This window comes from Durio zibethinus, chromosome 6 (genome assembly GCF_047325235.1).
Source record: "Durio zibethinus cultivar Kanyao isolate XHJ-2024 chromosome 6, ASM4732523v1, whole genome shotgun sequence".
NCBI classification, from domain to species: domain Eukaryota; kingdom Viridiplantae; phylum Streptophyta; class Magnoliopsida; order Malvales; family Malvaceae; genus Durio; species Durio zibethinus.
In genome coordinates, this window is record NC_143167.1 from 23,824,070 (window position 1) to 23,847,816 (window position 23,747).

The window sequence follows — 23,747 nt, forward strand, 5'->3', positions numbered from 1 at the left end:
CTAAAAAATTCCTTCTTAAGAAATATTTTTTCAAAATAATTATTGTTTCATTATGATTAATTTATATAATTAAAAATCATATTTTTCCCTTTATTAATCTAGGCTTAATTATATTTTTTTTACTTTTTAAGTTTAGGTCTTATTATATTTTTTAATTTGCCTTTATTATACTTTTTTGCTTTTTTAGTTTAGGCTTTATTATATTGTGTATATGATTTTATCATATTTTTTGTTTGGCTTAAAGTTTGGAAGCTTGATGTGTCAAATAAAAAATATATTTTTATTCTTTTAGTTTAGCTTTATTATATTTTAAATATTTTGATATTTTATATTTAATAATAAATATATCAAAAAAAATTTTAAATCCTCTCTTCACTTCCATAAAAATCTTTTCAACACTATTAATTATTTTTAAAAAATGGAGCTCTTCCCTAGGTTTTGATCATGTAACAATGGAGCTCAAATAATTTCAATTACAGCTGGGCCTCCTTTTATACCCAAAATAAAAAAGGGGGGCATTTGTTTGGATGTTTCAAATCCAATTGCTCCACCCTTGATTTAAGTTGTTTATACATTTGGATTACAAATATTTATTTATGAGTAGGTGTATTGTTTTGAATTGCAAACATATAATATTTATTATATATTTTTTCATTATTTAAAAATAATTATATTCCATTTTTTTGTTATCATTTTTATCGATAATTAATTTATCTATGAAAATAAAAAAATTTCTTAATTTTAATGATGCAATTTTTAAAATTGTTTTATCCTATTTATTTATAATTATTTAGAATTAACTCACCTGAAAATAGTCTTCAAATCTCCCAAACATTTTAGATAATTGCCCATGATTTATTTTTCACTTACGAAAATTTTGGAAAAATTGCCAATCACAACCTTTTCAAAAATCCACATTTTTAGGAAACTTCCTTAAAATTTTATTTTTATTATTTAGTTTATTCAATTAATTATTTTAGTTATTTTTATTGTTATCTATTTTTAAAACTAGCTAACTTCATAAATTAAATTAATACAAAAATTTAAAAACTAAATTAAATTTAAAAAAATAAAACTTTAAATATATCAACAAATCTAGCTACTTGGCTACTTCATAACCTCGCACAATATATACAGATAACCTAAAATGCAGATGGTTGCTATGAAAAAAATTAAAATCACTCAGAAGATCTTTGTTTATATTAATTATATTTAAGTTTATATTAATTATATTTAAGTGATTTTGCTCTATTAAAATTTAATCTAATTGTTATTTATGAAGCTTTTAATCAAATTATACCTTATATATAAAAATAAAATCATACAAACATAAAGAGAATAACAGGTTCTTAAGATTTAATGTAACTAGTTTATGACTCGTGTGATATGCGATTATTTTTAAGGTTTATAAACATACAAACATAAATAAATGTTCATTATATAATAATATATAATATTTTATGTAGGTATAAAATTAATTAGTTTGATTTATTTTTATAGCTTTAAGTATGATTAATATTTTAACAAAACCCAAACATTAAAAATTTTCAAATCAATGTACTTGTACATATTATGCACATAAAGTTTTAAATCACTTAGATATCTCTATCATACAAATTGAGAAATATATTTAACATTTGAAAATTTTTATTACAAAACAAATAGTTAAACATTTTTAATTAACTAAAATTTCAAAATGCATGATTTACATGAATACATTAATAAAGCATGACATCCAACAATTTGATTAATCAAATATAAATGGTATAAAAAGTATGAAAATGTGCAAAACTAAATTAATTTTGTAGATCTCTATATACATAAAATAAACTTTTTATTTAAAAAAAAAACTTCAAATATTCAATGAAAAATGTTGTTAAATAAAAAAAATAATAAATATGTTTATATAAAATTTTGCATACACTCAAATTTGTTTCATTTTTAACATGTCTTCATGTTTTGTAAAAATATCAGTACAACTTTTCATGTTTACTTTGATCAACTAAAGATAAGTTAAGTATATTTAAAAAATCTATAATTTTATATCTTAGAATAATAAAAATAACTCCATCCCCGTGTATATACTTTTTGGTAAAATTTCAAAAATATCTTGTTACATATGATCTACATCAAATGTTAAAGTTTTTACATATGGAAATCTAATCTAATCTTTTGACTTTTATTATAAGAAAGCATTTAAAAAGAAAATTTTATATTTATTATTTTATATACATTTATAACTCGTAATCACATATTAATATGCATATATATATATATATATTTTGAAGTAAAAAAATCGTAAAACCATATACTATGTGCAAGTTAATTTATATGATATCCCCTTGTATCCCCATGTTTATTGCACTATTGAATACTAAAAAATTAAAAGAAAAATTAAGCATTTTTAATATATATGTGCTTGTTATTAGACATGAGTTCATGACCAAATTTTAAAGTGATAACAATAATTAATAATTGTTACAGTTAATAAATGTATAGTAATAAATGTATATATATATATACACATATACGAAACACTTTGGCAGTTCAATTACATTAAAAAATAACGCTTATTATTTTGCCCCGCCATTCTTCAACATTTCATGCCAATGTTTATCATTTCCTTTACTTTCAAGTTTTAACATGAAATTAAGATATTAATATTTATATATTTCATTTTCTTACAAAAATTTCAAGTTTAATTTTCCTTAATAATGATAGTTTGAAAGAAAAGTATATTGTTATATTTGAATTTAATTAATGCCAGATGTTTTCAAGACAAAGATCTATTCTTCTTATTGTCATTTATGCATAATTGTTATTTGATTTTTAATTGATTTATTTGTCCAATAATTTCCTATATATACATAGTTTTCTCCATCAATCAAGTTGAATCATCAAATTTTTTAAATGTTATACCATTCAAAGCAGATTAAATGAATTTTTTTCTATTAAAGAAAGCTTAGGTGATATCCTCGAAAGTTTGAGCAATTTTCCTCCCTATGTTTAGGAAAAAGTAGATATTTAAAATTATTAAAAACCAAAACCATGAAAATTTTTATTTTTGAAAATAACTAAATATAGATGATTATCCAAAAGTTTTGTTGATATGAAATTTGAGTTGAAAACCTTTATGGCCTAGAAAGTTTTATAGCCTAGAAACGTATCACAACTTTTATCTCCAATATTTTTTATGGCTCCAATAAGATAGAAATATGGGTGGTTCTCACTAGATTTGTTCATAAAAATATATGTAAGTGCATTGTCTAAAATAATTTGTGAAGAAATATAATGAAGAGATATAAAAAGATAAAGAAAAAGTTATAAACAATAAATCTGACAATGTAAAAGGGTAACGGCATGTTAACTTTTTTCATTCTATAAGAATTACAATTTGTACAAAAATAAAAATTCTTGCAAATACAAAAAAAAAATAATAATCTAAATGCTAGAAAAGCTACAATCTGAAAGTCATTGAGGGTTAAGTTATTTAGTTATAATAGTGAACAAGGACATAATAGCAAGGTTTTAAATATGAATATTTAATGTATTTATCTTAAAAGGAAAAGAAGGATTTACAATATGAATTGTATAATAATTTTTTATTGACAGTTAATTAAAATATTTGTATGGTCGTAAGTATTGGAATTATTGTTAACTATTGTTCTTATTTGAATTATATTTACTTTTAAAATATGAATTTGAATGGCTCCAATATAAAAGATAGTTTCAAACATAAAAGGAAAGTAAAACAAAGTATTCTCTAATATATTTGATCTTTCAATATGAAATTAAATAATTTATATTAATTTACAGACATATGATCATAAATATAAGAAAATTACCTTAAAACTTAGTTTTTAGGATTTATAGAAACTATTATTTGTAATAGTACAACACACACACACATATATATACAAGGTAAGTCAATAATTTATTTGGTCTTTCAATAAGAAATTAAATAATTTATATTAATTTACCGACATATAATCATAAATATTAGAAAATTACCTTAAAACATAGTTTTTAGGGTTTATAAAACTCTTAATTGTAAAAGTACAACATATATATATATATATATGAAAGGAAAGCCCATTGAAAATATAAAAGGAAATTATTCAATATAATCTATTATATAAAATATTTTAAAATATATATGAAATCAAATAAAACTAATTAAATATAAGACATGTAGCGATTGTTTAAGACTGTCCAAATGTCAAAGGAATAGACCATATAACTTTGATTTTTTCCTTTTTCACCAAAGGCTTTGACTTTTATAAATTTACTAGTTTTAAGCTCGTGCGATACACAAAAATATATTCATATATCAATAAATTTGTATATAATAGAAGTATTTTTCTAAAATGATAATATAAGCTTTAAAATTTATGAACAATTCAAAATTTATATAAAAAATTTTTCAATTAAAGTTTGTATATTTTAATGTAGTAAAATAAGTTAATTACATATGGATATATTTATGCAATTATCATCAAATTTAAAGAAAACTAAAATTGTAATTTATTAAATTCAAGTAATCTCTAAACAAAAGACAATAATATATTCGATTCTAAGAAATTAAAAAGTTTATCATCTTAAAATTAATTTCGTATATAAACTTTTTTCATGGGATATTCTTTTATAAGTTGTTATTAAAGCGAAGATGCAGTAATTGATTTTTGAGTAGCTTTTGCTATCTTTGAAGAATGTATCATTTTAATTGATGTGCCAATATACTTCATAAATTGAGGTGAAGAGGCAAATAAAACAACAATATGTAATTTGATTAAAATTTCAGTTATAATTTAGATTATATAACTTTGTAACAAACATAATTATTATAATAAGTTTATACATACCTATTCTAATAATTTTTTACATTCAAACTTAGGATCAAAATCATACATCTTATTCACTATAAGTTTAGAACTAACTGTCTCAAGATTATACTTGGTTGCCTTCGTCTTAAACACACAAAATTTGCCCTTAAGATCTTCAAATATCTCTTGGATTTTATAATCTCTATTTTCCTAAATCATAATTAAAAATATATCATTCAATTAAGGGATAATATCCCATTTGACCCTTGAACTATTGCACTTTTTCTAATGTAATACCTAAACAAAAAATTTCTAATAAAGTACTTAAATTATATTTTTGTGTGTTAATTTATCCCAACTATTAACACTATTAACCTTAAACTCTAATATGGCATAAACATCAAATAAGATGCTGACACGCGTAAAAAAAAGTCTAATTAGCGCCACATCATTAATGCCATATCAACATTAAAAGAAAATTTTTAAAAAATTTTAAAAATTTTTTAAAAATTCTAAAATTATAAAAATTCTTAAAAAAATTCTAAAAGTTTTAAAAATTTCTAAAAATATTCAAAAAAATTTAAAAATTAAAAAAAATCCAAATGAAAAAAAATTTAGAAATATATGAGTCATAAAACATAGCAGGCAGGTGCGTGGATAGCAGGCAGGTGCGTGGGTCGCATAGATTACATGCAGGTCTTGCAAAATTTTTTCTCAAAATGGTATCATTTTAAGTTTTTTTGAATACTGAAAGTAAAAAAATTTCATTTTATTCTTCTCCCTTTTTTCTTTCTCTAGCCTCAATCTTTTCTACTTTCTTTCTACAGACAAACCTAGATTTAAGAAAAGTTACCACATTTTCTGCTATTAATTGCCAGCCTTGGCCTTATTTCTTTCCTTTCCCTTTTTTACTAAATTAGATTTATGAGAAAACTTAACCTAAAACACAAATCTAGGAAAACAATCTTGCAATACCCATTACCTAAAACACATTTGATTGTTAACCAGCAATCCAAAATCGCCTAAAATTCTTTTTCTTCTTAGAAGGCTAAAACCTAGAAATAATCCTAAAGGTAAACAACTCCCGAAACTTAAACTATGAATTTTCTTGATTTTTGCTAGTGAATTTTTCTTGTTTTATTGCACTTGATTTTATGTTTCGTCTTATGTTTATTATGGTAGCTTTTGATTCTTTTATTTTCTGGTGAGTTTTTTCTATATTAAATTGTGTTTATGGATATTAATGAATTGCAACTTCCCTTATGGTTACTAAGATTTTCAATTTTGTTGGAAGTTTTGGGTTTAGAAAATTGTGAATTGGTTGGGACTAATCAAGGCTATAGGTTTTTGATTGAATGTTTTTATTTTTCCCAAGTTGTATGGATTCTTCTCTTTTTTAGCCTAAGAAACCTTAAAAGAAAACTGCAAAATTTTACCTAAAATTTTGAAATTCTATAATGCTAGAACCTTTTTTCTAGCTTTCCTTTTTTTTATTGTGATCTCCTCTCTTTAAATTGAACTTTCACTGCAAAATTCTCATCACCATTTTTTTTTTTTTTGCTTTGTTTTTCTTGTTGCCTATCTATATAATCTTGATTGTCCTCTCTATGTGCTTGGGTAGGTTCTTTTATAAGGATTAATCCTAATCTAAAAAGAACTCTAAATCCTCAAAACAATTTTGGTTAAAAAATGTTTCTCGATTCATTGAAATTTCTATCATCAATTCAAATAAAAAAATTTATTCTCCAAATGAACAATAATGCATGACTTCTATTTTTTTTTCGGAAGAATTGCAATCTTGTTTCATTCAAGTTCTTCTTCACAAAATTTTGCTCTTTAATTTTTTTTCTTTTCTTTTTTTCAAAAACACACTAAAAACTAATAAAATAGATAAATTAAAAAAATCAAGACTTATTTGGGTTTAAGATCCAAACCTAAAATCGAGTTCAATTAGACAAACCTAAAATCTTCGTTAATGGATAAAGAAACTTCAGGACTTGAAAATCTAAAAAAGTTTCAAAACCCCAGATGAAATGGGGTATCTACAAAAGAGAAAATAATTTTTTTATGGAGCAAGAGGAAGAAATCAAATAAAATTTTTTTTAGCTTTTATAAGTTTTGATTTTTTTTTTTTTTTAGCTTTTGTAAGTTTTGATTTTTTTTAGAATATTTATAAAATTTTTTAGAATTTTTTTAATTTTTTAAAATTTTTTAAGAAAAATTTGAAAATATTCTAGAATTTTTTTTGGATATTTTTTGAAATTTTCTTTTAATGTTAATGTAGCATTGATGATATGGCATTAATTGAATTTTTTTGACATGTGTTAGAATCTTATTGGATATTTTTACCACATTAGTGTTAACGGTTGGGGCAAATTAAAATGCAAAAACATAGTTTAAGTACCTAATTAAAAATTTTTTTTGTTTAGGTACCACATTAGAAAAAAAAGCAATTGTTCAAGGGCCTAATGGGACATTATCCTTTCAATTAAATTGAATTTTGAATAATATTAAAATAATTTTTAACTTAATACCTTAACAATATTTCATAAAAATTGTTAATATCTTTGTTAACTAAATGCTTAGCTTTTGTATTAAATAGTACAAACAACAAAAAATAGCTAATATTACAAAAGTATAAAAAGATGGGAACAACAACAGCAATAAAAGCAAAATAATATTTAAGGAAAAACAAAAATTATTAAAAAACTAATATCATGGTTAAAGAGATATCAAATATAAGTATAAATAGAGAATAATCTTTGAGCAACATAGACTAAAAAATGATAAACAGTGAAAATTAGAGTGAAAATTGAGCTGAAGCTTAGTAGTGATCAAAAGATTAGTGAAAAATGGTTAAAGATACACTGCTTGTCAAAGTTAAAAAATTAGAGTTACTTATACAAAAGCTGTGTTGTGAGTTAATTAATAAGGTAATTTTAAATTATAAAAATTAATATTGAAATAATAAAAATTATGAGTGAATGATGATCAAATAATGGCCTGTTAATTGAGATTGAAATATTTATATTTCATTAGCTTAAATTATGGAGAATTAATTTGATATAATTGCTTTATATATTTACACATGGAATAAATTAATTACTCAAATGGATACCATATTTAATCAAATATAAATGTATCAAATAATTGATTAGGGAATCAACTCTTTTATGATTGTAATTGTAGTATTTATTAATTTATTAATTATATTTCTTTAGAAATTCTTAAATCATTAAACAAAATTTTCTATGACCATAATTATAATGTTTATTAATTTTTTGAATCATTTGTAAAATTAAGTAAAATATATTGATTGATTTAATTTGTTAAATTACGAAAATATTTATTTTGACAAGTTGGTTGAGATTGAAATATTAATAATGGAGAATTAATAAGATATATTTATTGACTTCTATATTTGATTATATTGTATCATTGATTTAATTGTGATTCATATTATTGATTGAATTAATTTAAGTAATTAATGTACATGGGATGCATGGCATTACAGTCTGTATATATAAAATCTAATATTATAATATATGGTTGATTTTATAACAAAAACAAAAATTTAACATTATAATGTATCATTAATCCTATATAAATATATAAAATCATAATATTATTTATATATATTTATAAACAACTTAGTTGGATATCATATTTAATCAAATATGATGTATCAAATAATTGATTAAAAAGTAAACTACTGACCGTAATTATAGTGGTTATTAAATATTTTATAATATTTCTTATTAGATTTCAATAGATATTTTTTGAATTATTAAAAAAAATGTTTAATGACCGTAATGTAGTATCATTGATTTAGCATTGATCTATAATTTAGGATATTTTATTAGAAATAAAAGATAAATCAATTGAAAATTTAAATGCAAATAAATATAATTAATGCATTGAAATATTTTAAATTTTTTATGAAATCAAATCAATTTATATCAATTTAAATAGAAATAAATATGAATAAATATAATTAATACAGGACACGTGGCGATTATAAAGGTTGTCCACATGTTAATATTATAAGCCATTTACATCGGACATTTTCCTTTTTTAAAAAACGTTTTGACTTTTATATATTTATATAAGATATAAAATTGTATTTTAAAATTTACTCAAATGAAAAATTCACTATCCTTATATAAAAATTTATCTTGTGAATCACATGATGAATTTGTAATTCTACTTCTAAAAAAGACATATTACGAAATTATTAGCTAAAAAACTTAGGATAAAATATTTTTTATTTTTAATTAACAAAGTATGGGACTCAACTTTATTAAATCTAGTAAAATATTTAAAGTAAAAAAATAAATAGTACAAAGAGTATTTATCAATATTTGTAAATAAAATAATCAAATAAAATTGATTAACTATGATTATCCAATTAAAAAAATAAAAAATAAATGTAAACAATATAATTCTTTTTATCATTTTATGAATTATTAGATGAAAAATTTAGAACATAAAAATTTTAATTAAAACTTGGTTACCACATATTAGAACTTCTTTAATATTTTAAATTTGTATATAAATTCAAATTAACTTGTTACACAAAATAAAATTTTTAAAATTTTAAGAGACAAATAAATTACTTATACTTTTAAAAATATATTTTAATTAATGAAATTATCAATAAATATATACGGTAATGATCATAAAATTAATTATATAATATATATAATAAATTTCAATAATTAATTGTGATAATTGGTTTTTTGGGCTTTCTTTACCTTTTTATTTTCTTTAATTTAAAATTAATACTTTGTTTGCCTTTTAATTTTTTTATTTTAATAAAAATAATATATATTTATTAATTGTGATAGTTGATTTTTTTTTGTTTTTTATCTTTTGATTTTCATAATTTTAAAGAGATATATTAAATTAATTATGTATTGCTTTCTTTGTCTTTTGGTTTTATCTTTTTGTATTTTTTAATAATATTTATATATTAACTGTGGTAATTTATTGTTCACTTTTTGTTTTTTTACCTTTTCATTATTTTTTATTTTAAAAATGATATTTACCTATTAATTGTAATAGTTGATTTTGCCTTTTAGGTTTTTTGTCTTTTAATTTTTTAAAAATTTAAACATAGTATTCACTTGTTTAAAATTAAATTAATTGTGATAATTGAATGTGTTTTTTGAACTTTATTTGCCTCTTGATTTTTTTAATTTTAATAAAAATAATATTTGTTTATTAATTGTGATAATTTTTTTTTGTTTTTCTAACTTTTTTATTTTTTATCATTTTAAAGAAAGATATATATTATATTAATTATGTATTGCTTTTTTTGCCTTTTGGCATTCAAAAGGTTTTAAAATATATATATATTTTAACTTTGCATTTATTTAATGAGATTTTTAAATAATTTATATTAATATATATTTAACAAATTCCATAATAGGAATAAAAAATACATAAACTTGCTAACGGGTAAAGAGATATGTTTACAATAGTAATCCTACAAATATAAATTGCATTATAATAATTTATTTAATATATAATATTTAAAATTTTGTGAAGATATATTTAATTTTTAATTTTAAATAATATATTAAAAAATAATCTTGTAATACATGGGTTAAAATAATCCACTTGAGTAATAAAAAACATTTATAATGTTAAAATATCATTAAAAGTATTCTTCTAAATGGTATACATTTTTATTTGCTATATACCAAATTTTATTTAAGAAATTTTAGTGGATGTTAAAAATTACCAATATTGCAATTTAACTAAAAAATTGGTCAATTTCTAAAAGAATGACGTACAAACAAATTTTAAAAAATATATAAGAGATTTTAATAAATTAACTATACTTAAATAATGTGAATAATTAAGAAATTCATTATTAAATTTATTTATTTTTCAAAAAAAGGAAACAATCCTATTAATGAATGTATCAATCTCATGAAAAAGAATAGGTCAACCCCTAAAAGGTAAAAATGTTACTTGGAGTACTTTTCACTAGTGTTTTATCTCTCCATAAATAAAACTATTATATTTAAATGATGAAATTTATGAATTTGGCATTAAATCTTGGGTGTTCATTTGACCTTAAATTTAGTAGGAAGATTTTTTACTTTTCTTTTTAGCTATATTTCTGCTTTTTATAAATGAAAATTTATATGAAAATTTGTAGTTCAAACTTGAGCTTTAAGTCATGGATGTTAAGGAAAAAATGTAAAAAAAACAACTATCATTTTGTTAATTAATAAAAACATAAATTGTTTAGGAATGCAAAACCTTGAACTTGATATTAGAGTCACTAATCAATGCCGTAGTTAAAAAAAACTATTATTATTGACAAATTCAAGACATTGTTTTAATAAAAATTAAATTGAGAAAAAAATAAAAAAGTTAATTAATTTAATTCTGGTTTTAATTGTGGGTTTTATGATTTAGCATTAAATTCAAAAAATCTATTCAAATTCATATATATTTATAATATTAATATTTTTATGTGTCTTTTCTTTATATTGTTAAAGTATGAATTCAAATGAAATTTTATTATTATAAGTTATAGTTTTAATTCGTGTTTTTAACGATGAGCATGAATGAAAAAAATAAGAGAAATACTTAAGGTGTTGTTTTAAGAAGAATTGATTTACAAATAAAATGTGAAAATAAATAAATAAATTTAATTAACCATAAAAGTTTTGAAATTGAAATTAAACCCTTAGAATCTAATCAAGTATACATATATATATATATATATATAATATAAAAACTATTCACCTTTTGTCCTACTATAAAAATTTTTATTATATAAATCATCACTTATAACATATATTTTAACTAAACAATAGGTGCATAAGAAGAAAAATAAAAATATTTATTAACCAAGTTAAAATATTGTTTTATAATTAGTAAATTGCAAAAAAATGTAAAAAGTAAATAAAATTTATTACGATTTTATAGTATTTATCAATGTTATATTAAACTCCTAGCTTCCATTCAAATTCATGCAATATTTTTCTAAATAATTTTTATATGTGTTTGATCTTTTTAGAAGAAAAAACTATATAAAAATTATATTATTAAATCTTCAATTGAAACCCATATTTTAAGCAATTATTGTACAATATATATATTCATTTTTATTAATCAAGTTAAGTTATTATTTTAATAAAAAAATTAAATTTAAAAATAGTAAAGTAAATAAATTCAGTTATAAGATTTATAAACCCAATATGTATTTAATATTAACGTTTTCACTTTTCCTTTGTAAATGTTTGTGCCTTTTAAAGGGAAAAATCTATAAAAAAAAAAAATGTTGTTTTATTATAACTAAATCATTTACTTGTGTTTAACAAAGGAGTATAGTGAAATGAACTAAAAAAACCATAAATATTTTAACTAAATATTTTGGTATAATTTTTTTTATCTAATAAAGCTCATATCATTAATTTCGCTCAACTCAAGAACTACAAAATAAAAATATTAAGACCTAATTGTTAATTAACAAAAAAGAAAAAAGTTTTAATTTTTAGAAATTTGTTAAGACTTCAACTGAATATTTTATTTTATATGAAAATTGTTGATTTTATTTATTTATTTATTTATTATTATTATTAATAAATCTAATATTGATAGTAAAAAAAATATTTAACATTTTTATTAGTAATAATCTAATGTAAAAAAATTCTTAAGAAATTAATAAAAATTTTGAAAGTAGCATGGATTTTTAGATATTCATAGTCTCAAATTACAAAAAAAAAAAAAAAGCTAATTTTTTGGATCTCTTGAAATTATAGTACGATAAATAATCAAATAAGTATAAAAAGATTTTAAACTAATGAAGTTGAGTTGAATTATGCTTAAAACTTAAGGACTAAATGGAATTTATCCTAAATTTAAGATCAAAGAGTTAAAATGCTAAATATAATGAAAAAATTATCCATAAACTACATAAATTTATACCATAAATATAATTGTAAGTGTAACAATTCATTTTTGAATACTAAAAATTTAAAGAAAAATATCTTCATTTTAAAATTCATTTATTTTGCAAAACTTGTCAATTTATAAATATATTGTACATAATGTATTATAAAATTATAAGAATTATATGATTATTTTAGTCATATTATAATTAGTTTAATTAGTTTTATCCTTGTAAACATTTATATCTATCACTTTAATTAATTTAAAAAGTTTAAAAATAAAGGAGGAAATTATTAAAGCAACTCTAAAAAACTAGAATTACTGTTTCTGGTAAATTTAAAATTTTAAAGAAATACTCCAAGGCATGTAATGGTGCCACTTTCCTTAAGGTTTTATTTGCACTTACCGTATTATTTACTTAGTAAGTGTGTGTAAGACTTGTAGGCAATAAATCTTAAGAATACAATAAAACCCAGTAACTGATTGCGTTTTGCATTTACAAAATCAATCCATCGAGCATTCATCAGCCTATCACAAGATTACCAAACTTCTATAAAGTTTTTCTGTAGCAAAATGAGTTTTAAGAAAAAGAGAAAGTTCCAAGAATTGTTTCTATATTTTTTTTTTCAAAAAATCAGAAGAACTTTTTATAAACAGATAAGTGTCATTTCTTATAGACATGACTGTCTATTTTGAATAGACAAAAATTGTCTATTTTTGAATAGTTGAAATTGTTCATTTTGAACAGACTTATCTCTCTGTTTTGAACAAATTTAGCTATCTGTCTTTTTTTTTTTTTCAATGTGCGATTATTCCCATACTTTATTTTGAAAATCTCTAATAATTTTCTATCATTTTCGAAATAATTCAGATTTATAATAACCTTGAAAATCAATTACATAAATGAAGGTATCTTCCAATTGAAACTTCACTTAGTGAAAACAAGTTAAAGTTAACCGAAATCGCATGGTAGACTATGCTTTGAACTAGCAATTTCATTTGGTTATCCAAACTTATCTCACACAATGATTTCAACACTCAATGAATGCTTGGTATCTAATAACACATTTATGGCCATGTGTTTGCATTTTTTTTTTATGAGTGCTGTTAGAACCAAGCTCTTAAGCTCTTATAATCGACTATAGTTCACACTCACATAGGTAGCTCCCATCAAAAGTGTTCTCGTAACTATAATACTCTAATATATTTATGATATGAGTCTATTAAGAGTATATTACTCATTTTTCCTTTACCATTATGGGTACTTTGTACTTTACTTGAAATGGTATTAACATTACTATAGTGCTAACAGTCACATATAGATAATGTACTTTATCTGTTTGAACTCAAGAATTGACGTTATACCAAGCGTTGAGTCAAGTTTTGATCATGGGTGACTTTGTTTCAAGAGCTTCAGCCCCATCCCCATTGAGGTATTTTTTACCAATTTTTTAGTAAGACTTTTGGTTAAAGAATCCACCAAAATTTTACTTAACCTCACATAATTTATAGTGATCACTCTATCTAAAATTAATTGTCAAATATAACTATGTCCTAATCCAATATGTCTAGACTTTTCATTATATGCTTGGCTATATGCCTTTACTAGAGTTGTTTCACTATCACATCGGATAGAAATTGAGGAATTTGGTTTAGGTCATAAAGTTACTTCATATAATAAATTTCTTAGCCATTCAGCTTATTTAGCTATTGCAGCTAATGCAATAAACTTGGTTGCCATGGTGGAATCTGTTATGCATGTTTGTTTCTTGAAACCCTAAGAAATGGAACCCCTACTAAGTACAAAGATCCACATGCTTGTAGAAGCATGATATTATATATTAATAATTTGACTAGCATCAGAATATCTTTCTATAACTGAAAGATATCAATTATAACACAATTCATAATTGATTGTTTTCTTCAAATATCGAAATACTCTTTTAACTACTTGCCAATGAAAGTTATTTGAATTACTTGTATACTTACTCAACTTTTCAACAGCAAATGCTATGTCTGACCTTGTACAAGTCATTGTATACATCAGATAACCAATTACTCTTACATATTGCAATTGATGGATTGTTCTATCAGTATTAGATGTTAATTTTAGTTCAAAATTCATAGGTGTAGATACTGGAATACAATAAAAAAAATTAAACTTTTTAAGTACTTTTTCAATATAATGCGATTGTGACAAGATTATGCCACTATCATTCCTAATTATTCTAAGTGTAAGAATAACATCCATTGCACCTATATTTTTCATTGAAACGTTATTTGATAAAAATTTCTTTGTTTCCTTAACTTGTTCTAAATCAGTGCCAAATATTAGCATATATCCACATAGAAGTAAATTATGACTTCTTTGCCATTTTTAAATTTGCTACATATGCACTTATCTGACTCATTAATTCTAAAATCATTAGCAAAAATGATTTCATCAAACTTTTGGTGCCATTGTTTTGGTGCTTGTTTAAGTTCATACAAGGACTTTACAAGCTTACAAACCTTATGCTCTTGACCTAAAATGACAAATCCTTTTGGTTGTTTTATATATACTTATTCTAATTCACCATTTAAAAATATTTTCTTTACATCCATTTGATGTATAATCAAATTATAAATCTAGGCAAGTGAAATTAAAAGCCTAATTGTAACAATTCTACCCACTAGAGCATAAGTATCAAAGTAATCTATCCTTTGCTTTTGTGTAAAGTCCTTGGCTACCAACCTTGCTTTAAATTTATCTATAGTTCCATCCACCTTTATTTTTTTTTTGAAAATCCATTTACAGCCTATTAGATTAGAATCTGGTGGAAAATCAACCAAAACTCAAGTGTTATTTCCTATTATTGAATCCATTTCATCATTTATTGCTTCTCTCTAAAAAGTAGAATCTTAAGACTTCATTGCCTCTTCATATATAACAAGATCAAACTTGCATTAAAACAATAAATAATTTTATTGTTTATGTTTTCATTAGTCCCTTCTATAAGGAATATAAAGAAATCTGATCCAAAATCTTTTGCCTTTCTAACCTTTTTGCTTATTTTTTTTTGACAAAATTTATCACTAACTTTAGTTTGTTCCAATGGATTTGAAATTTTTTTTCAATTGTAGGATGAATTGCTTGTAGTTGTCTAAAAATAGATCCAACTATATTTTCATCAAATTGCATCTCTTGATTCAATAATAGTGTTAACTGAAATTGAATCATTTAGTTTAATAACCATGAACTTATATGCTTTACTATTTTGTGCATATTCTATAAATATGCATTCTATTCCTCTTTCACTCAACTTTTTTCTTTTGGGTTCTAAAATTTTAACTATAGCTCTACATCTTCAAACCTTTAAATAATTAAGATTTGGTTTTCTTTTCTTCCATTATTCATATGTGGTTATGTTTGTTTTTTTGTTAGGAATTCTATTTAGTATATACAAGCTGTTAATAAAGCTTTACCCCAAAATCTTTGTCTAAGATCAGAATATGATAACATTACATTTACCATTTCGGTTAAAACCCTATTCTTTCTTTTAGCTACACCATTCTGTTATGGTGTATAAGGAGTAGTAACTTGGTGGATAATTTCGATGAATTCAAAGCAACTTGGACTATAATATTCTCCACCTTTATCCAACCTCAAGCACTTGATAAAAGATTCACACTAAAGTTTAACTTTAAATTTATATATTTTAACTTATCAAGTACTTCATTTTTGGAATATAATAGATAAATATAACAGTATCTAGCACAATCTTCTATAAATGTGATAAAATATTTCTTTTCAGATAATGTAAGAGTGTTATGCTTATCACAAACATTACTGTGAATTAACTTAAGTAATTTGTATTTCTTCTAAACTTAGGAAAAGGATTTCTGGTAATCTTAGTCAAAATACATGTATTACATTTATTAATGTCTTGATTAAATTCAGGAATTAATAGAAGCTTACTCATATGATGCAATTTTCTATAATTTAAATGACCTAATTTATAATACCACAAATATGAAGATTCAACCATGTAAGCAGAAACAACATTCTTGTTTTTATTAATAATATTAAGTTTAAACATTTCCTCATTCATATACCCTTTTCCAACAAAAATTTTTCTTTTAGATATAATAAATTTATCTGCCTTAAATACAAGTTTAAAACCAAACTTGTTCAACAGAATTTCAGACACTAAGTTCTTCTTAACTTCTAGTACATAATAAACATCATTCAAAGTTAGAGTTTTTTTAGAAGTGAATTCAAGGTCAATAGTCCCTTTGTCTTTGATTGTTGTTGTAGAAGAATTTTTCATGCAAAAGATGCTGCCATATTCACTTAGTTTGAATGTTGTGAACATGTTTTTGTCCTTGCACACATGTTTTGTTGCCCCAGAATCAAGCCACCAAGATTCATCATTTTCAAGCATGTTGATCTCGAAAATCATGACAACAAATTTTTCAAAAGTATCCCTTTTTAAGGAATCATTTTTCTTCTGTAGTAACCAATATTCTTTCTTGAAATGTCTTGACTTACCACAACAATAACATGAGTATTTCTTATTCTTCTTAAATTTAGGCCCATTAGCAATCTACTTGAACTTGAACTTCTTTTTGACAAGTTTTATAATGTCTTTCCAAAACATGAACTTTGGCATCACCAAATTCGAATAAAACCTTAAAATTGTTAAAGCAACACTGAAAAACTAGAATTACTTCTAAAAAATCTAAAATTTTGAGGAAAGGCTCCGAGGTGTGTAATGGTGCCACTTTCCTTAAGGTTTTATTTGCCTTTATCGTATTATTTACTTAGTAGTTATGTAAAAGGGTTGTAGTTAATAAACCTTGGGGATACAAAAAAATTTAGTGGCTGACTACGTTTTGCACTAATGAAATCAGTCTATTGAACATTCATCAGCGTATCACAAGATCACCGAACTTCTATAAAGGTTTTATGTAGCAAAACTTTTATAAAAGAAATCTGGAGTTTTAAGAAAGAGGGAGAGTTCCAAAAATTGTTTCTATATCTTTTTCAGAAAACTAGAAGAGCCTTTTATAAACAAATAAGTGTCATTTTCTATAGACATGACTGTTTATTTTGAATAGACAAATACTATCTGTTTTTTAATAGACTTATCTATATATTTTGAATAGACTTAACTCTCTATCTTTATTTTTTTCTTTTCCAATATGAGATTATTTTTTATATTTTATTTTGAAAATCTTTAAAAAAAATGACTTACTTGAAAGACGAATAATGCTTTTTATTAAGAAAAAAACTACACTGATCTCGAGTTTTTGAAAAATCTACGCTGCTACTTTAACATAAAAAATCAAACTATAATCACATAGATAAACCATTAAAAGTCAAAAGAAATTTTCTAAAGAAAACATAAATTTGTTAACAATATAAATGAATATAACAACATAAAATATTTATATTTTATAGCTTAATTATCACATGAAATTTATGGAAAGAAAGAAATGAAAAAAATTAATAAATATATTAAGAGGAAAAAAAAAAAGAGAAAAACATGGGATAACAAAAAAAATTAAAATCTTATCAAAATATTGAAACTTAAGTATCACCTTTCATCGTCAATAAGCTCATATAATACCAAAAGTTTAAAATTCCTATAAAAAAATCAAACACAATGAAAAAATAGAAAAAAAAAGTAAATTTTATGTTAACTTGATTCTCTAAAAATAAAATACAAATAAAATATCAATTCATACTTTCTAAATAAAATGAATAATTATGATACAGTTGATAAATTAAATCATTCAATCCTCATTGCAATAATTTATTTGTCGCTTAAAAAGAAATTCAAAAATCATAAGTAAAAATTGGTTCTAATTGTGTCTCAAATATCAAACAGATATGTTTGAACAACAAAAGCTTCGATCATGGATCATATAAAAAATAAAAATTATAAAGATGCAAACATAAAAAGAATGCTTACAAATCTCATAATTACTAACATGCTACATACAAAAAATCTAAAAAAATATATAAAAGATTAAAAGAATTTATATAATTGGAAAAAAGAAAAATCAAAAGTTATAAATAAACAATATAAAAAATAATATTCATGTCTACGATTTAACTAAAAAATAATAAAATAAATTAAAGATAAGAAAATAATATAAAAAAGAGAAAAAAAACATGTATACCTTTTCATCAATCAACATCATTTTTGTACTAACATGTTGTTTAGTCTTAAAATTAAAAATATCTCACAATCGACAAATACAAATTTTGATCATCTAATCATCTTTTTAAGAGATAATTATCAACCGTTGTATATTCTAATTTGTTAATAGTCAAGTTTAAATTACAAAAAAATGATAAAAAAAGAAAATTATAAAAAATACAAACAATAAAAAAATACACTAATTGGCTAAGAAACAAACTTGAAATGTAAAAAAAAAAAAAAATCATAAATCATGATTAAAAATTTATAAAAATTATAAAAATGGAAACATAATAATAAATAAATCTCATGATTAGTAATGGTTAATAGTCAAGCTTAAACCGTAAAAAAATATATGAAAAAAAGTAAAAATTATAAGAAAAATAAAAAAAAATAAAAACATACATCATTTGACTAATAAACAAACACGAAATGTAAAAAAAAAAAAATCATAGATTATGATTAAAAAATTAAAAAATTATCAAATTATCAAAACAAAAACACAAAAAAACCTCATAATTAGTAATATGACAAATAAGAATTGAGAAAAGAAATATACAATAGGTATAAAAGACACTCATATAACCTTTCATCCTTAAAAGAGATAGAAAATCATAAGTCACAAGAAAATTAAAAGAAAAAAAAATATAAATGTTACAAAATCAAAAATTTGATCAATAAATTTTAACAGATAATAGATTTAAAGAAAATGAATACAAGAAAATCAAAGTCAATAATTCAAGTAATATGACAAATAATAATTAGGAGAAAAAAAGTATCAAAGAGAAATGAAAGAAACTCATATAACTCTCATTCTTAAAAGATATAAAACACCATAAATTAGAAAAAATATAAAGTAAAAAATATAAATGTTACAAAATCAAAGGTTTGATTAATCAAATTTCACAAATAATAGTTTTAAATAAATTGAGTACAAGAAAATCAAAAGTAAAAAATCAAAATAATATGATAAATAATAATTGAAAGGAAAAGGTGTAATAGAAACATAAAATACACTCATATAACTCTCACCCTTAAAAGTGATAAAAGATCATAAGTCATATGAAAATAAAAAATATAAAATATAAAAAGTTAATAGAACCCCGTAGTTTCTAATCTTTGATCCAAATTCTATTTTGATTCTTAAATTTTAAAAAATTATAATCGGATCCCTAATTGCCCAAAGTTATCTTATTTTGATATTTTCATCTATGAAACCATCTAAATTGATAGTAAATATAGTTGACACCATCTGATGATGTCAACTAACATCTCACGTGGCATATAAGGGACCAAAATATAATTTTCTCAAAGTTTAAGGACCAAAAACAAAATTATTTCAAAATTTTTATAAATTTCATATATATTTTATAAATTATTAAATTTAAACTTATATTTTTATATTTTTTGTTGTAATATAATTTTTTAGTTACATTTTTAATAGAAAATAGTTTTTTAAAAATTAAAATTAAGTTAAAATTTCAAATTCTATTTTTTAAAATTCAATATAATTTTAAAAACAAAAAATTATTTTCTATAAAAAATATTATTTTACTCATAAATCATAACAAAAATATTATTTCTATCCATTATTTAAAATATTAAATATTTTTTATTTTCCTTTTTCAAATACATTTTATAAAAAATAAATAAAGGAAAAGATAAAAATAATTCAAGAAAAATTGATTTTTATATATTTCAAATATATTTTCTAAAATATTTTAATTTAAAATATTTTAATTTTTATTATGATATGATTTATCAATAAAATAATATTTTTATTAGAAAATATATTTTTAAAAATTTAAATTAAGTTGAAAATTTCAAAATAATTTTGTCAAAAATATATATCATTTTAAAAAATTAACTAAAAATTTTTATATCGGTTTAAAAAATTAAATAAAATCTCTATATCATGTTAAAATAATATGTAAAAATTTTCAAAAATAGATTTATTAATATATTCAAATATAGAAAAACTTTATATTCATATAAAATAAAAATATATTTTAAAACATTTTTTTATTTTTTATTTTTTATAAAACATATTTTATAAATATATATTTAAAAAGGAAAAATAAAAGATATTTAATATTTTAAAAAATAAAGTTTTTATAAAAATAATATTTTTAATAATTTTTTTGGTTTTAAAATGTATTAAAATTTTGTTTTTAATAATTTTCTATTTAAAACAAAATTTTATCTAATAAAGTATATTATAACAAAAAATATGTAAATATAATTTTAAATTTAATATTTTTATAAGACCTGTATGAAATGTATACAATTTTGATATAGTTCCATTTTTAGTGCCTCAACTTTGAAAGAATTCTATTTTGGTTCATCATTTGCCACATGAGATGTTAGCTAATGTTATCACATGGTACTAGTTGGTATTGGTTGTTAATTTAGATGGTTACATGAACGGAATGATAAAAAAAATAAGACAATTTTAGATAATTAAGGATCCGATTAAAACTTTTTAAAGTTTAAAAATCAAAATAGAATTTAAGTCAAAATTTAGAGACTACAAGCACTATTACCCAAAATATAAATGTTACAAAACTAAAAAGTTGATCAATACATTTTAAAAATAATAGTTTAAAAAAATAAATGCAAAAAAATCAAAAGTTAATAATCCAAATAAATATTAGACAATTAAAAATTTATTGTGTTTTATGTAATAAAATTAAGATTTATAAATTTATAATTTATGTAAAAAAATTTGGCATTTATTACAAAAATTTGAGTTTTAACAGCTTCAAATATAAAAAATATATATATTAGGTAATTAGCTTATTCTTTACAAATTACAACTATGGATTAATATTGCTAAGAAAATCTTTATTCTAATTGTTCAAAGAAAACGTGATTTGATAATATCTTTTATTTTTGTGTGGTTAGTAGCTTTTCCCATCTTAACTTCTGTAGATATAGGTTTGCATAGTTATTTTCCTCCATGAATTTATGTACATATATATATATATATATATTCTTTTAAGACAGCATGAGTTAGAGCTCTTGGATCATTAATGACTATAGGTTTGTGGAATGTCTTTAGCATATATCACTTTGTTTTACGTGTAAAATTTATCTAATAAAACTTGTAGTCCTTTGCATTTTGGACTGAATGATATTTTGGTTAATTTATCAAAATGCATTTAGAAAAGCACACACTGAGTGAGACTTGGGTACCGAAACACTTTAAAACCCTTTATGCATACGGCTGGATGTCATGATCGAAGAATAATCTTCTGCAGCCTTTATCTTCTTTTGGAATTGTTAATGTGAGCCTTCTGAATCCATGAAACAATTATCTCATTTTCTTCCTCTTAACTCAGCAGAGGATACAAAATGAAGCAATAAAGGTAAACTATATAAGAAATTTTGAACCTTAGGGTGTTGAAGATGCAGCCAAGTTTTGTGTATCAACCTTTTGTTACTATCATATGTTTTGTATTTTAACAATATTAATGAATTTATGCATATTTTTCTCGATAAGAAGCAAAAAGCACAGAAACGGCGTCAAAAGGGAAACTTAATTAGATGCTAAAGGGAATCATTGATCTGCAGTCTTACCTTTTATATAATTCTGTATAGTTTTTCTTTAGTTAATAATTATTTACAAAAATAAAATGTTAGGAAAAATCAGAAATAATTGTCAAGCAATGTTGTTGGTGGTGAAGGTGAAAATTGAGAATCACCCAACACCCGATATTACCATCGATCCATTCATGGGCATAATTAAGAGACGTGTCGGCCACTCACCGATGCATCGCTGCTGACGGCCGAACTAAACTATAGCCACTCTTTTATGGGACTTAACGCTATCCACACAGCTTAACCATCCTCAAAATCCAAAACAGCTAAAATAATATTTTAGCTAAGCCAGGCTATCAATTAGAAGAAAGAAAAGAGTTATACGATGTTTGTTAAGAAAAATTCGACAGATGTTTTTTATTTAAATTGATTAAATATAATTAAAAATTAAAATTGATAAATTAAGATCATACGTAATGTATAAGATAATTAATAGAATTATCCTATATATGTTTAATTTATATCTAAAAATAAATAAAATTACAAGAAAAATTAATCATCTTCTAAGATAATTTAATTCTTTCAAAATAAAAAAATTTATTTTAAATTGATAAAATTAAACTTACATATCTTATTATATTTTAAAAAATTATATTAATAATTTAAATTATATAAATTTGGAGAAAAAATAATTTTGATCAATAAATAAATTATTTTATTTTAAATTTTATTCACATCAAACACAAAATAAAATGACATTATTTAATCTAATATTATTTATAATATCATCTAATTTTATTTTATCATAATCTTATATGTCAAATATATTTTAAAAGTTTTTATTATATAGATCTAGTATGTAAATTTTGAAAAAAAAATGAATAAACTTTGATATATTTTTTAGATAGATATTTTAATAAAATTTTTGATAAAATTTTTGTCATTAAATAAATATTAGTCAAATTTAATTATAAATGATAAATATTTTTTTACATATTATTAATTTTTTCATTAAATTCTATCAATTTATCAATTTAGTTTTTTTTATTAAAACTTTTATTAAATATTTTTAATAAAAAAATTATAATAGGTTCCTAATTCTTATAATTTGTTTCTAGATGTTTTACCCATGTTTTTCTTTTTCTTTCTTTTGATAATTTGTTATATACGTGATCTAGAAGATATATATGGGCAATAATGGAAACAAGAAAAATCCATAATTATCACTTTAAATAGACGCCAAACAAAAAGGAAACGCATGTCGTAGAAATAACATCATTCC